The 15,978-nt window shown below is 45.6% G+C and overlaps 1 protein-coding gene across 2 annotated transcripts in view; it reads right to left on the bottom strand.

Moving 5' to 3' along the window:
* mid2 (midline 2) overlaps window positions 1-15,978 on the bottom strand; it is a 102,863-nt gene that overhangs the window by 67,974 nt on the left and 18,911 nt on the right. For both annotated transcript variants that reach the window (XM_048230759.1, XM_048230760.1), the window contains exon 2: window positions 12,768-12,843. The gene's annotated coding sequence lies outside the window, so the exon portion shown is untranslated. The remainder of the gene's footprint in view (window positions 1-12,767; window positions 12,844-15,978) is intronic.

Below are 15,978 nucleotides of genomic sequence, written 5' to 3'. Positions count from 1 at the left end.
AAAGACATCAAAACCCATACTCAATAATCACATTAATCTGAGTTTTAAAGTCATTTCTGGTTGAAAAAGAGAAAATAGTAATGAACTACTTGTGATTAAATAGCATGTAATATCTATGCTAAAAAATAATGCATTCCTGAAAGCCAATTTATCCACTGGAGTGAGGCTGGTAATATTAAATGGGGTAATTTCAGAGAGTAAATTAATCAAGTCTGGGGGTGTCTAATAAAAAATAATCAAAATGGGTTATTGATATCTACAGAGAGCTGTAAAGAACCCTAACAGAGCCAGGAGACCATACAGTGATTAAATTCATAGGAATCAAACAGACTTTTGTTTCCACAGATTTGGCAAATATAAAAATACACAAAAGCCTATCAATAAATGAAAAATGAAAATGTGTCTGGTCAAAATACATGAAAGCCAATCAATAAACAAAGCGTCCAAATGTACTACAGAGACATTAAAGGAGGCAGGGCTTGAAGCAGTGGCCAGAGCGCTCCCTCTTTGTCGCAGTGCAATGTTCTGCATGAGTGGATTACGCCTCATGTGGGCTGGAGCTAAGTGCCGGTCGTTAGCTGTCAAAATGGATACAATCACGGCAGTTTTTAATGGCGCAACAAGTCCTGCTAAGGGCGATTCCGGCGGACGCCTGTTCAAGAGTAGATGATTGCACTAGGCAGAGGTTTGTTGTTATATGGCCTGAATGGACTGTTTTGGCTGATGACACAGGACTGAGCCAACCCTGGGGCCTGTCGAAACAATTAAGCTTTGGTGGCGTAAGCCTCAGTGGCCTGTGATTGGGCCGCTACGTCCTGTTAACGCGCTGACACAAGGTGAAGTCTCCGAGCAGGGATGTTTTGTGCAAGCAGCTCAGAAGGAGGAAAATCGCTTTAAATCATTACACTCTAATGGGCTTCTTGACAAAGACACGAGGCAGTTTTTTTTGAAGTCCAGCCTCAAACTATGATTAAGATCCTCTTCTCTCATTATGAGAATGCTCACTGCTTGTTTTACTGGAGTGACAAATCTGAGGTAACAACCAGCTGTCAAAGTTTAAATAATATAGCCGCTTTTTTGGGTCTGGCTGCTTGTAATAGATTGACCTCTTCGCACTATGCTGAGCTACATTGTCCGTCATATTCTCTGGCATCTGAATAGAGACATTGATCATTAAAGCCTAGTGTGTGGTGCTCGGTCACAGTAAAACGTGAGAAACCACTGAAAATAATGAGAGTTCTGTCTATGGGGATTTACGAGGATGTCAGTCCACCTTATCTACTTAAGATGGATCTATACAGGCCTCATCAAAGCACTTCTAAATCAATTCAAACACCTGCCAGCGTCATACATGTCAAAGGAGAGCTCTTGTCTATAAACAAAAAATGCTCTACCCGCTTATTAAGTCGGCGTCAAAGTCAAATAGGAAAGACACACAAAGACACGCATTGTCAAGTCAAATGGGAAAGACAAACATTAGTAAAGCAGTCCATCTGTCCTCAGAAAAAAGGAATACAGTGATACAGCAAATCTAGTTGAAGTGTGGAACTCCCCTGATGACCTCCTAACGTTTGTGGATATCATACGTAAGCCGGTAGTTAGCATGCATGGGCACGCTGCAATGGGAGGCAGAGCTTTGAGAGTACAGTGCGCACACGTGGGATGCATGCTTAAACAGTTACAATAAGGTCAGCGCACTGGTCCTGGCTAATGGTAAACGGGCCACGTGTCTGACCGTTTCCGGATCATGCATGTGCAGCCGGGGGGCCAGGGGGTGGGTGGGTGTGGTTGGGGGTTATGGGTGTTGGTGTGGTGGAGCAGGCTCTGTTTGATATGCATCAGAATGTGTAAACACGTTCCAGACTAATCTCATTACCTTTGCTTCTCTCAGGTCTGCAGAGAGGGAGTTGATAGCAGATAAAACCAGCAGCAGCCCGACGAGCAGAGTGCAGAACAAGAATGTGCAGGTTGGCATAACACATGCGTGCACACACACACACACGCACATACACACAGGCATACACACACAGGCACACACACACACACACACACACACACGCATACACACACACAGGCATACAAACAGGCTGGGCAATGTCCTAAAATAAAGACTTATCTGTTCCATCTCTCTGTTTGTTGCTATTTTGTTATCACACCACTCGTCCAGAAGAGTATATAGAACACACAAACACATGCATTCATCTACTGCAGGCACTGGAAACCTGCCACAGTCGTGGTCATATGTTTTTCTGATGATAACCTACATTGTCAGCCTGTCTGTGTGTTTTACCACTGGGGAGATCTGCTATACATTTTATAGATGTGCTGTAAATCCAATCCATTACATCAAGCCAGAAATGAAGAATTGAACCATTTCCCCCTGGGATGAACATGTTTCTATGCATCCATGCATGTTGATCAATACGCTGTGATCTGCACTGAAATGCTTGGCTCAGCTCCGCCAGGGTGGTCTGCCAAATCAGCCAAGATGTGAAATGACTTCAGCGACGGAAAATTTAATTTACTACAATTAGCCCGAGAGAGACAAGGAAACATGCAATCCATTTCTCATTTATGCTCCTCTACGAGGCGATTAGTTATTTATATATGTACAGTACTGTCATGAGCTCTCTCTCTGCCTGGTAACACACGCTGATTGAAGTCTGACCTCCACCTGTTCCTGCTCTGCTCTGCCTCACCCTCGTTACCTACCAGCTGCACTGCATTCACCACTCATCATGCCCTGTATATAAAGCCTTGCTTTTCAGTCCACACTTGTCAGATCGTCTGCAACCAGCACCAGTTACCTGCCTGTTTTGGAAAACGCCTCTGACTCTTTTGCCTGTGATCCCGGACCCGGCCGACTACTTCTGTGTTCTCCAGCCCCGGTAATCTTGACCTGCCTTCCGTCCCTCTTCTACGAATACCGCCTAGTCCTTGACTGTACTGCTGCTTCGTTTTAATTGCTGTTGTGTGTGTGTGTTTCCCCCAGGACTTCCCGGATCATTCAGCTCCTGCCATCGCTGTTCGGCTACTGGGGGAACACACACACGCAGACTCTTGGAACTCCTGTACCCCGAACCCCTGAAACCCCCTTAACCCCAACCCTTAAATAAACTTTTGAACGTGACGCTTTTGTGGTCCTCGTCCTGTTTGGTGTCTGACAAGTACATCTCAAGTAATTTCATAAGCCTCATTCATTTAGACCATGTAGCTCATGATTTCTTTAGCAGATGTGATTCCAGACCAGCTTCCTCCTCGCATAAATGATAACAAGCAGGAGACTCTGGCTCCGGCAGCATGAGCTGGGAATACAAATGAAACAACAGTGGATTTATCCCACAACTCGGCTAAATTGAGCAGGAGAATCTGGTGCTTTATGAGCTAACTGAACACAAAATAACTGGAGGGTATTTGGTTCTTCTGAAGACAACAACAAAAGCTGAGCAATGGACAAGGTGTCCTATAAAAGAGAAATGACTCAGACATGCGCGTGCATGCACACACACTCTCTCTCTCTGTCTCTCTAAAACTGTGTACTCACACACAGACTGAAAGGGAGAGTGCAAACATGCTGCTATCAAAATCAGATTAAACAAACAACAAAGGAGGGAGTTGGGATTAACCATTTACCACAATGCGTGGTGCGACAGCACCGTCTGAAGTGCCTTTGGTGGTGCAGCTCCAGAGCCATGAGAGAGCGCTGAGAAACGCCACATGATTCTCCTCAAAGGGCCATTTTGGCTCCGCACACACTACCGACTTCCCGTGCCTGGCAGTGTGGGCTTCACACATTCACACCTCGCCTCGGTCCCACGCATGCATTACGCGCGCTTTAATTACATCTTTAAAGGTGTCATGAACACAAAGCAAAACGCTCTAAAATAAGACGCCCCGAAGCTGACACGATCGATGAAAGGGTGGTATTCTGTGGCATTTAGCAGCTTTATCTAGACACAGATGCACTGCCAATTAGACTCGATAGTCTGCGAGAGGGTTATGTACCCTGATCAGAATGGATATTGATTTTGACCAAATGAGCCTGTTCTCTCACGACGCCTCTCGCTGAACTGCATCATATGTTCAGCACACACAGGGAGACTCAAGAGAAAACCCTGCATCCGGACATTTCATCAAAAACGCGGCCAGACAGAACATTTCTGTGGTGTTCCCATCCCAAAAGCCCCAGGTACAGCCCTAAACCCTTAGTTGTCCAGTTCAGGAGGGAAAGGAAAAAACAAAATCACACTGCACTCTGTATGTGGGAGTAATGAACCCATTTTTATGACAAACTGGGGCAGTGCGAATTTGGCTGAAATATGGGACCACCTAGGGTTAACATCTAGGGCAAAAAACATATGGTCACCTTGACTCACCCGGCCTTTGACCTGGAGGTAGGTCATTAAAATGCTTATAAAACTAGTTTTATTTGGTTGGCATGAAAGCATGCATTTTATTGCAGATAAACATACTTCTTGCTATTTAGACTTGCTTGGATTAGATGGCATCACACAATTTATAGTGAAAAAAGCCTTTATAAAACCTTTCCACTTTAACTGAGATTATGATTTTTAAGCAGGGACAATCATCTATTTTTGTTATTTGAGCCACAAGAGGGGTCTTCGTGAGGGGTTTTGAGTGTTAAAAAGCTCTACTCTGTGGCAACCCAAATTAAATGGGAGATTTGGATGTGAGCCAAGATGAGCAGAAGGCTCGTGCCTCCACAGTCAAACTGCAATCATGTTTTGACTGAATGCCGTTTGCCAGCCTGTCTGACGAAGCGACCAAAGAGGGGATTGAAAAGTGAGCACGCCGCCACATTATGACTCAAGTGCCCATCAGACTGCCATGCTCTCCAATTTCCATAATCTTGCTTGATCAAATCATTAGTCCTGCGGCAACTTGACCAGAGAGCCTGTCTGAACCCCAGAAAAGCCTTGGGGTGCCTTGTGCAAGTGGCACAGTGCAAACTACTTAGAGGAGCATCTGTGACAGCACAGCCAGGCAGTGTGTTGCTGTATCAGCAGAGATCAGTGTTGTGCGTGAACCAGTTCAAAAGAACGCGTTCATTGAACACGCTCATTTTTTGGCGAACGTTGAACTGAACGCAACACATTTTTTAATAAAGAAATTGAACGTGAATTAGTTCACATTATGTGTCATGAACGGCAGACATCACTGTAAATGAACATTGGAATTTGTTTTCCATTGAAAACTGAGTGACATCTGTTTTCTCTTTTGAAACGCAACGAGAGCAAGTTCCTCCCTCCTGTATTCTCACTGGTGCCGCTTAAATCATGTATCACCAGACAGAAATGGTTTTGACATTGTGTGCGCAATGCATTGCGGGCAATAGTGTCCGGCTGAGAATAGTTGAATAGCATACTGGCTTCCGCACAACGTTACCCGTGATGAATTGCAGCAGAGCGGGGTAGGCATAGCAACGCCGCGTAGCAGGCAACGACGAGAGCGCGGAGGGCTGGATTTCATTGCACTTAGAACTGGTCTACCTTGTCTGTACTGCTGCAAGTTTCATCACCTGGTAAGAAACCCACAATTGCAGTGTCATGAGCAAATGTCTAATGAGCAGCTTTAAAGAACGTATAGTGATTTCTAGCTCGTAGTGTAAAAAATACCTCACGAAAAAAGTAAAATGAACTGAACTTTGAACTAGTTCAGAATTAAAATTGTGAACTTTGAATGTGAATTGTTCACTTTGAGCATGTATGAACTGAACTTGAACTAGTTCAGAAAAGCTGTGAACTGGCACAACACTGGCAGAGATAATAACAGGAGAGATGCTAGGGAAGAATTTAGCCCATTTTCATGTACCTGAAAGAGACAGCACTGACTGTCTTTAAATCCCATGTGCATGGGAGTGATTATAAACCCATGTGCTCTACTGACGTTACCCAAGAAGTACTGTTTTTGTAGAGCAGAATGTTTCATTAATAGGGCCATGGGGGAAATGAATAGATATCTAGAAGAGCAATCTTGCAAAAGAGACAAAACCCCTGTAGCATTGTATTATTCAACACCTTAGCACTTAAAATGCCTTGTCATTGTTCAGTGTGCAGTCTATTCAGTTATCTCAAGAAAATGCCACTTTGAGGAAACATTACGATTTCTCAAAGGAGAATATTTAAAATATCCGTGGAGATTCGAAGAATAGTCTGGTAAGTAATTTGTCTGATGTAATGGCTTTCTATGATCAGCTTCTATAAGGATGTTTAAATATTGATGAAAAAGGCAAGACCCTGATGATTTCATATCAGGACAACCCACACCAGAAGCTTGTCATCATTTCCGCCATGTATATCGCAAGGATGAATTGTTCTTGGGAGTTTAGGTCAGACTTTCAGTAACCTTTAATAAGGAAAACTCTGCGGGTTTGTCATTATTATCACCTTATGTCTAGAGATGCACCGATTGCAATTTTTGGGCCGGTTCCGAGTTTCACCTGTCGATACCGATTCCGATTTCATTTCTTCTAATCATTTTACAGCACACAAAAATAGTTATTTTCTATCATTTCTTTAATAGAACATGTTAATATAGAAATGTAATCAACTTATCAATAATGAAATGGCTGTTAAAAAAATGTAACCAGTGATTAGACAGATTTATCTTCAAGTCTAACTTCTGCTGCAGTATCAAACTATAATGCCAGTGTAATTATAATGCCATATGCTATAATGCTATGCCAACTACAGTGTGGGACATTCATTTCACAGACTACTAATATAAATGCACTGTTATGGAACATCCATTTTTTTTCTTCTCACATCCAATATCCAACTAAAGATATAAGAACAATTTTCATGATACATTTGAACATGCTACCATGGAACATATTTTCATATGCATTGATGAATTCATGGGAGGGCGAGGGAAAAGTGGGAGTAGGCTATCAAGCAAACACAGGGGAGGAGAAGTGCTAATAGCGATTACTGTAAAACTCCAAATAATAGCCCGGGCTTTTATTTTCCCAAATCACCAAACTGCACCGGCTAGTATTAGAGACAGGCGTCTATATGAGACAGGCCTTTAATTCCCTTTACACAAACTTTTCCTCTGCAAAGATGGAAAATATTATCGAATTAATTATTTCAAACACACTGAATGTCCACCTAGGCTATATAACTAGGCTATCTGATGACAATTACGGATCATCATGTTGAGATGTTGTTCATTGAGTGAGATACAGTAAGATCCAAATAGCGGGGATAGCCAGAACAGATGAAACACGTTTTAATCAAACGTAATTTACAAAGAGATCGTATCACACTGAAAGCTCATATTTTGTCACTAGCAAATAGCCTATATCGGTCCTTTGTCAAATACAGTTGCATCATCAGCCCTGACCAAAACCGGAATTATTTATGCAAAAGTGGAACGTGCGTAATATTTCATTATCCCTCCTTTGGCACGAATGAAACAGCATGAGAGACCATGAACCATATAATTTCTCCCGTATTGTATTTGCCAAATTTGACAACAGTCTACATTTCAAATCATAGCCTACTTCCAGGCGCGGGGAACATATTTTTGACCAGGGGTGCTGAATAACACAATAATCATGGATCTCCGACGATTTCTCTCCCAGCTTCGAATTTAGACAGCTAAATACGCCATTTCAGCGCCGTGTATGAGTAGGTCTAAGAGTGAGAAGTTTTATAATGCCCTGGGCAGCCACATTCCACTGCAACTATGCGCAGCACTTGCCACTCCGACTCATCAAATAAAGTTATCCAATTTGGAACTCTAGCTTTTCCCCACCGCAGTCTTTTAATGCCATCTAATCATAACATGCGCAATCTGCACCACACATAAGCCCAAATCACACCAAAGATTCGCGACGAGATGAGCTGCAACATTCTATTAACCAGCAACTTGATGCAACATTCTAAAACCTTGCAACTCTGACCAGACATGGTGAATGGTTTGCGACGGCTTGCAACAACGTGCAACATCTAATTACCATCTACATCTAAACACCACTGTAACCTCCTTTCGTGTCATTGCGAATCTTTGGTGTGAATTGGGCTTTAAACAGACGATCTGACGGGTTTTACAAGATTAAATGCAACCCGAAACTAAAAAAACAGACCAGGCCTCTACTGGAGACCGGCCTTTAACCCAAACCTTTAGCCACGCCAGGCGTTTAAAAGAGACAGGCGTCTCTTTGAGACTCGGCTATTATTTGAAGTTTTACGGTAGGTGCTCCACCATATAAAAACAGCGCACGTCTGTTTTGCGGTGAAAAACTTAAATCCAAATTCCGGTTAAATGCATCAATTAGGCTATAGAAACTTTCAGAGACAGCTGATTCAGTATTCAGTATTCTTCATTGTAGGCTACAATGTCAAAAGCAACTTAAACAGTAAATAGTTCTAGTATTTTTTTTAAGTGGAGTAGAACTACTAGGGCTACTGTATGTCGCTGCTTGTTGACATCTTATCATCATGTAGCCTATGATCGCTAAACTTTGATTCTTTTTTAATGTCGCAATCGGTTATCTCCGTTCAGCTGCGCTTGTGGTTCAGCTGTGGGCACACAATTAGCGGCAGGGATGGGCGGTGATGAGCGATGTTTACGTAGCCTATGAAGTGACAGCTTGGTAAATTCCACGCAATTGTAGCCCTATGTCCAGCCCTGAGTGTTGGCCTGGTTGCTAGCTTCTTCAAACTTTGCAAACTCAGCTGGGTGTTGTTACAATTGCAGCAGGCGAGTGCATTTGACCGGCATAAAATCGGCATGTCTCAGACTGACCGGCCGGTCGCCGGTCATGGCCGATCACGTGAAAATCGGCCAATTCCGGTCACCAGCCGATCTATTGGTGCATCTCTACTTATGTCCACCCTAGAGGAAATGTTCTGTTAGGGGCTGGGCATTGTTTTGAGTGCCATAAGGGCCACGTCCTGAGGTCTCCTCAGTGGAGATGAGAGCTTTTTGCGAGTGCTCCTGAATAAGTGAAAGTACTGATTGAGCCGTGAGTACTCATGTAAGATCCTCTTCAGCTTCCAGGCGGCAGGCGAGTGGCCGATCTGGGCTGTGGCAGATGCCTCAGCTGAAGTGTGTAATTTCTTTCAAGGAATGATAAAAAATGAAAGACCATTGTGTATCCCGTCATTTCCAATGCACGTCAAAGAGCGGGGACTAGGCTCTTTTGGATCATTACTAATCTCTACTTCATATGGTCATAGAAAATCTCCCCTGACACTGATCCAACTACATTTTGCACAATAGATTAAGACAGTACATATTTTACAGCTTAAGATAGTATTTCACAGACTTTTTCATCCAGTGCGACTAAAATGATTTTATCAATAAAAACTCAATGATTCACAAAGGACAGCAGACACCTACTTTCACTGATTGGTTGTGCTCTTTTGACATGCCTTGTTTGGCCTGAATAGAAGTATTGTGAAACCCAGCAACAAGAGAGACAGATTGTCATGGAAAAAAAATGGGACAAAAGTGACAGTTTTGGCCCAGAGTGAAAAAAAGATGAAAAGTCGCTGAAATCACTTTTTGGCAGCTTTGGGTACCACCCCACCCCTTCCAGTCTACATACAGACAGATGACAAAACCCTCAAAAAAAAAAAAAAAAAAAAAAAAGAGAGAGAGAGAGAGAGAGAGAGTGAGAGAACAGGAACGAGAAGAAAAAAGGGGGGATAGGAGTGCACCCCGGGCCTTACAAGCTTCTGAGCCGGAGCACCTTTGATCAAATTTAAGGTGGTGTTCCACTTCTGAACTTCCCTCTCAGAAGTCACTGTCTGTCTGCCTCCCCTCCTTCCCGACCGACCAGAAAGGGCTCCTCAGTGAGTGGAGAATTTCGGTGATGCGGACATGTACTTTGAAGGCGCTCCCTCTGTGCCAACTTTTATCTGCCGTTACCTTCGGCGGCCTGCAGGTTGCCAGTCTAGCGCAGGGCCGTCCATCACAGCCGCCGCTGCGGAGAGGCTGTTCCACCAGCCTGCAGCACGGGAGGGGTGGATCACGGGCTCTTGCGGTTTACCGCCGTTTTCAGGCCTCATTGGCGATAGTGCCTCTCACACTAATCTGGGGGATTAGGGAGGCCGTTTTAAATGAGGCCTGTAATCAGATAATGACAGGAGACCTGTGAGAGACTGACTGCGCTCGGCCATTCTTCAGGCACTCTCTTTCAGGACCAAACAAACGATCCACACTCTTTTAACTCCATCTTGTTTATACTTCACCCACAAAAAAAAAAAGATCTGACCAAGTCTAGTAGAGAGGAGGTGACAAACCTCAAGGATAGATTTGTTTGAAAAAAATCCTAGATGGCTGACAGCAGGAAATAGGCTGTGGCTTCTGAGGATGCAGAGCGAAGAAAAACTTGTCAGTCTGGTGAGACTGCTGGGCTGGAGAGCCCCACGTATTCTCTTTGCACATGAGGCTTGTGCGGCTCTCTCGGTCCTCATTTGGGAATACCTGCACACTCTCTCTGTGTCTGGTCCAAACAGGGGAGCAGAGCGGCAAGGGGGAAGTGTGTCACTGGAATGCTGAGGTGATGCGGAGTAGAAGGCATCTCTGTACACCTGCATCCTGTTTAGCAGCCATTCATAATGCATCAGAAGGCGACACGGCAACGGCGTGCCCCTTTGCGCAGGGCGGCAAAAAATTCCTGTTAGTGAAAAATGCATTACAGGGCACCTTAGTTACTGAGGGAGTTGGGCAGGGAGGATTTCCGTGGTAATGGAAGCTCCGTCAAAAACAGATATGTCAGGGGGGCGGGTGTGGGTGTGTGTGTGTGGGGGGGGGCGTGCTCAGGAACTATTATGCAGGGTAACTGGGCACCTGGAGAGCCAGGGTGACAAACAATGTTTATTCGGCAGGAGACAAAGGCGAGGCAGGCGCTGGGGGACTGTGTTTATCTGCCGAGTCGGGCGCAGAATCCTTAATGCTCCCTTAAATCACAGCTGCTTAGGCATAATTTGCGGCTGAGAGGGCCATCATTACTTTCAGATATAAGGCAATGTTTACCAACAGGATAAGGAGCGCCGAGAGCCTGATTTGTCAGAGAGGCTTTCTCTGGCGCTAATGAAAGTTGAGAATAGATACACCGTCTCTGCTGATGGCCCCTCCACCATTCACCGCAGCTTAGGTTATTATAACACAAATGAATATGCTGAATTTATACTCGATTGCCATTACCTTCAGACGGAGGAAGGCAGGAGAGTAGAGGTGGCGGCACAGAGTAAACACAACAATTAAATATCTCCATATACCCTTTAACATAAATGTCACACAGGAGATGCAGGCTGTCTGGGAGTCCAAATGCAGGAGGTAATTGGGAATATAGAGGAGCTTTTCATGGTTCATGCCACAGCTAATGCACCATGGAAGCACAGTCATGGCCTGTCTGTGCAACAGCCAGCTGCTTTGAGACAGCGTCACCTTTGAAAGGACGAGGAATGCCAGTCAGCGTGTCCGGCTCATAAAGAGCTTGTTTTGTTCGGACTCACATTTGGGTGCTAATGAAATTACGGTCGAGGGTGATATAATTTTCTGAATTGTGCAGCCTTTTGAAATGGCATTTTATGCAACAGTGCTGAGCTTAGCTAGCCATAGCCTGATGTGCTCCTAAGTGATCCATGAAGCAAGAGGGCTGGAGGGCATGAAGAGGCAGGGCGTGGGGCAGCACGCCAACGATGTGATATAATTAGGTGAGGCGGTGTTGACACACAGGCATAGACACACACACACACACACTCACACACACACACAAACAGTGACTCAGATACACACAGAAACACACACACACACACACACACACACACACATAGGGTACATTCTCTCACACACACACACACGACATACACTATTATACTTATAAACATACGCTTGTAGGCCCCCCACAAATATATATAAACAATGAAGAATTGACTGATGATTTAAAAAAAACACAATGAAGATGACACAAAAACCCTTAAAAACATACAGTACAGTTATATACATGAAGTCATACGCTCATGCAAATATACAGTTGAAAAAAATTAAGAGACCACTGCACATTTTTCTGATGTAATTCTATGGTTGCTGAGTGACATTCGAATGAGTTGACAGTCATATTCAAAATTAAGAGACCGCTGCAAATTTGAATATGACCGCCAACTCATTCGAATGCCAGTCAGCAACCATAGGATGACCTCAGAAAAATGTGCAATTTTTTTCCAGAGCTGTACATGTGAAAAGACATAAGCTCCAACAGATCCAAACACATACACTGACACACACACACACACACACACACACACACAAGTGGAACAGGGAATCTATCTGCGAGTGCGAGTGTGAGATGAGTTAAGCTTCCCGTCAGGAGCCACAGAGGCACGCAGGCGGCGGGGCGGTGTGGGTGGGTGGGGAGGTGGGATGGGAGGGGGAGCCGCTGAGCACCCACTGAGGGGGCCTCCACTAGGCAGTTATCTCCAGCTCCGCGGGCGGGCTGGATGCTCTTCCAGCGCCGGCAACGCCAAACACACTCCAATCATGGATGAGCCCTTGCACTTGAGTTATGTTTGCCGCTCCTTTGGTGACTGGGGAGCTCAATTGATAAGGGAACAGGTACTGGACAGTGGGCTCCCCACCCCCCCTTATTCAGAGGCTGCTGTGTTGGGGGTGAGAGAGTGGTGCAGGTTCTACTGGGGTAGGAGAAGGCGAAGCAAGACTGGCAGAGAGACTGGCTCTCCTGCTGGGCGGCTAAGAACAGGGTAAAAATAGAGCCATGCGTGAAGACATACCTGTGGGCCGCAGCCGACTTAGTCCTGATCAGCAGAGCTGCGGACGTGCAACGCAGCAGAGGACGCGAATCACGAGCTGCAGAGAGAGAGAGAGAGAGAGAGAGAGAGAGAGAGGGGAGACAATAGGGAGAGAAAGAGAGAGAGAGGGTGAGAGAGAGGGAGAAAAAGAGACAAGAGTGAGAGAGATGGACCGTGAGAAGGGGTGCGGGGTGGGGGATTAGCGTGGGGACCATGCTGAGCCGCAAAGAGCCAATCAGTGGCCAGTCTGCCACCAGCGCTGGCAATCGATGGCCCCACCGCACCTGCTGGAGGGAGGCCCTGTCCGGCTCCTCTGAAGCCCGCGCCCGGTAATGAACAGCTTGGGCTCCGGGCACAAACACTGGGCCTGCTGCCGTGGAGGGCTGGGGATGAGCGCTAATGTCGTCTCCTACACAATTACCTCCACACACCAACAGATGGGCCTAAGCACGCACTACAATTGGCACCGTAATGCACTCAGACATACGTACACACACACACACACACACACACACACACACACACACAAACTCTGTGGAGCATGGAACACATGCACGCACTCATGCTGACAGGTACATGGTAACCTGCAATGCAATGAATCAAAGCCAATGCAGTCCACTTCAATATCACTGGAACAGAGACATGCGATTGGGAAAATAGGTAATGGAGTGATATGAAATTCAATGAAGTCCATTTGTGTGATAATTGGGGATCCAATGGTGGGTGTTGGTAGGTATGATAATTAAAACACTTAACAGTCAGAGGGTGATAAATGCAGACAGCAGCACACCTGTCAGGCCAACTGTGATGCAAGTTACAGTATAGACTGAAAGGGGTAATTGCACATACAGCCTCCCCGCTCTACACAGGTTTGATGGACTATGTAATTAGCTTTGAGATTGTGGGGACCACTTCTTATGACCCAGGTTAACATGCATCCTGCAACTTAACAGCGCTCTCTTCCATAAACAATCAAGAGGCTTTCACACGTGGAAGACCAGGCACTGAACAATGCAGGCCACAAATTCAGTCATATTCAGTAGCAATTGTTTTAGCTTTTCAACCTCCATCCCTAGTCTGGAAGATGAAAAGGCAATTTTTGGGAAATAGGGAAATAGTGATGAGCATGAAAGGAGAGCCCGAGGCTTTCAAGATATCAGTCTGACATCACTTGAGAGGCGCTTCTGACATGACGCATGGAGACTGCTCAGTGGAAAATTACAAGCAGAGCAATGGCGCTCAAAGTGTCCGTCTCTGAGCTTTGATGTAAAGAATGAAGTTTTTTTGTTGTCGTTGTCAAAGGTGGGCACCCTGTCAAAACATTTTGGCAGTTACGTCTTGCGTCCGGCAGTCGAACACAGGTTTTGATGGGTAATGAGAAATGCACATGGTACTGGTCAATAAGTAGGCGAGGCTGCCAGTGTGAGTAGTCCAGGGAGATGGTGGGAACAGATAACAGTGTGTGCTGTAGCAACCATTGTTTCATCACCGATAGTGTGGCTCAGAGGAAGTGTTGTCAGCGGAAAAACAATGTGATATTACCAAGATATGCGATATTATCCCTTCATGCCAAAACGATCGTAAGGAACCCAATTAGGTGGCGTTTAAATGACTGAGCGAGCTGATGTCCTGGAAATGACGGCGAAACATCTTCATTTCCAGGCGACATCGGAAACGTTTCTGAGTGATTCAGCTAGAGTTCATTCAGCTTGACTCAACTATTAAAAATGCATCCAACAAATCCAAGAGCATGTCTCCCTTAATCCTGGGATAGACAGGCACACCAAGTGGCTTCCTCCTCATTTGCATGGCCTGCCTCCTCCTCCTCCTCCTCTACATCCTCACTCTTCGTCTGCTTGTTTATGCATGGCGGAGCTCTGATGAACGAAACGCTTACGTAATGAGGAGCAACGCTGGAGAGTGGGGGGAGAGAGCTGCGCTGCCACTGATGACTGTCCCTGCATGCAGAGTGGACCACCGCCTTCCATATCACCTCAGAGGCAGAGGAAAAACTCTCTTTCTATCTTTCATTCATTCTCTCTCTCTGTCTCTCTCTCTCCATCTTTATTGACTATTCGTAAATGCATAGCTCACATGTTCAAAATCCCATGCCCAGCATATTGCGGCTGCCTCCCCCCCACCACCACACACACACACACACACCTCCCATCCATCCCCACCGCGGGCCCCATGATTGGAGCGAGTCATTACGGCCACGGAATGGCCCGGTGGGGAAATCAGCCCACTGTCTGCAAGTGAATTTCTGATGCCTCTGTGGCATTCAGTCGGCGGCGGAGGAGGAGGAGGTCTGGAGCTCGGAAGAAGCTGAAGGAGACCAAAAAGGAGGATGAGGAGGAGGAGGAGGAGGAGGAGGGCAATGCTGCTATTCCAATCCACGTCTGCTGTTTCCCGTCCATGCGTGGAGCGAGGAGAGAAGATGACTGGAGCAGGTAGCGGTGGGCCCCCGCAAGCCTTAATGACTCCGCACACACGTGCAGGCCCGTCTCCGCCCGAGACATCTCGTCCGCCTCCCCCGCTCATCAGAATGAATGATATCGGCTCTCTGTGGAGCAAACATTGCAAGCGCACACCACGTCTTTTCAAAAGGGGAACACTTCTGTGTGGTAAATAAATAGACTGCAAAGTAAACAAACAAGATACATATCTGCAACATATCTGTGGAATAAACAAACAAAATAGATATCTGCTACACGGACAGAGATGCAACCAGAGTAATGGATTGGGATGAATACACAGAGACATGGATTAAACAGCAAGCCACAGACTAGGCTGAAACGTCATACCAAACGAGTAGGACTGATCATGTAAATTGGTCTGATTAAACCTAAAATGCCTCCATTTCATCAAAAAGACAGAAAAAAGGCTTCAACTACAAAGAATCTATGGGGCCAATTGAAAAAAAACATAACACAATCCATACGGTCTCCTCTTCACAAAGACAGCTGTGTGTATCCAAGACTGACTCCCTTTGTACGTAGGGCTCTCCAGCTTTGAAGTGACCAGCGATCTGAAGCGCAGCAACTTCATTAAACAAATCATGGTCATTGAGCAGCCGACAAAAAGGCCTGTTGGCAGCGCTGCACAGTCAGACTGAATTGGTCAGGAAGGCTTTTGTGTCTCAGCAATATCAATTGGGCCTTCAAACACTCGCTGAGCCATTCTGAGCGCTCAA

This window comes from Alosa alosa, chromosome 21 (assembly GCF_017589495.1).
Source record: "Alosa alosa isolate M-15738 ecotype Scorff River chromosome 21, AALO_Geno_1.1, whole genome shotgun sequence".
NCBI lineage: Eukaryota > Metazoa > Chordata > Actinopteri > Clupeiformes > Clupeidae > Alosa > Alosa alosa.
This window is presented reverse-complemented; position numbering and strand designations above follow the sequence as displayed.